Genomic DNA, 1,742 nt, shown 5'->3' on the forward strand with positions numbered 1-1,742 from the left:
TATGAGAGGTAATGGTGTCAAGAAGACCCAAAGGTGTCAGGTAAGTGCTATGGACAGACTATAGTTAAACTCCAGGTTCGGTGATTATGCGAATGAGGAATCCAACGTAGGTCATATGTCAGCATGTGTATATATAAAAAAAAATTAACAGAATGAGATAAAAATCCAAGGCTGTAAAAATTTCAGAACATTTATAAATAGAAGGTTTTACAGCTGTTTCCGGGATATTTTATATATCCCTTCATCGGAGACAGTGTGAGAAAATAGCTAAGAAATAATTATTTTAGAAAAGATATGAAATAGAGAGTGAAGTGGAGGAATGAAAACAGATGTGAGATATGTAAGGATATCGTATCTATTTTCATTCCTCCACTTCACTCTCTATTTCATATCTTATCTAGAATAACTATTGCTTAACCAACTTCTCACACCGTCTCCGATGAAGGGATATGTGAAATATCCTGGAAACCGCTGTAAGACCTATTTATAAATGTTCTGAAATCTTTACAGCCTTGGATTTTTATCTCTTTCTGTTAATTTATGTGTGTGTGTGTGTGTGTGTGTGTGTGTGTGTGTGTGTGTGTATGTATGTATGTATGTATGTAGATATATATACATACATGCATACATACATATACATATATGTGTGAGGGGAACGTGGCTGTGTTGTGAGAAGCTTGCTTCACTAACCATATGGTTCCAGGTTCAGTCCCACTGCGTGGTACCTTGTGCAAGTGCCTTCTGCTATAACCTCAGGCCGTCCAAAGCCTTGGGAGTGGATTTGTTAGACGGAAACTGAAAGAAGTCTGTCGTATATATATGTGTGTGTGTGTGTGTGTGTGTCTGTGTGTCTGTGCGTATGTGCCTTTGTGTCTGTGTTTGTCCCCATCACCGCTTCACAACCGGTGTTTAGAACATCTTGCAACCAGCACGTTTTTTTTATTGCGCCATTTTATATTGTATTCACTTCTTTATCCCCTATCAACCTTTTTTTATTATAATTTATATTTTATTGTATTACTATATACACGCACACATACACACAACACACGTACATATACACACACACGAAGAAATACACGCACCGTGTACACACATGAACGCACATATACCTGCCACACACATTATATACAACACACATACATGCACATACATACACAGGTACATCCACACACACACACATATACACACACGGATATACGCACGCACACGCGCGCATACACGCGCACACACATACACATGCACACATATACACCTAAAAAACCAACGCGCACAAGCATCCATGCACATATACCTCACATATACCTTCCACACACACCACACACACCACACACACACAACACACACACCACACACACCACACACACCACACACATACATGCGCGCACACACGTACACAAGCGCACACACACATAACACATACACACGCACAGGAAGGCACAAATACCTAACCCACACAACCCCATGCACACACAGACACACATACCTATATACGCAAACACTTGCACACATAAACGTACACACATACACACAACCACATACGCATACAAACACACACGCACGCGCGCATACACGCAACAAAGCGCACACATAACTCGACACACATCTCCCCGTTCACACGCACATATACACACCCACGTACATACACACATACACACACATACGCAAACGCCCATACACACACACGTACACACACATATACACACACATACACACGCACGCACACATACATACACACACTC

This window comes from Octopus bimaculoides, chromosome 1, assembly GCF_001194135.2.
Source record: "Octopus bimaculoides isolate UCB-OBI-ISO-001 chromosome 1, ASM119413v2, whole genome shotgun sequence".
NCBI classification, from domain to species: Eukaryota; Metazoa; Mollusca; class Cephalopoda; order Octopoda; family Octopodidae; genus Octopus; species Octopus bimaculoides.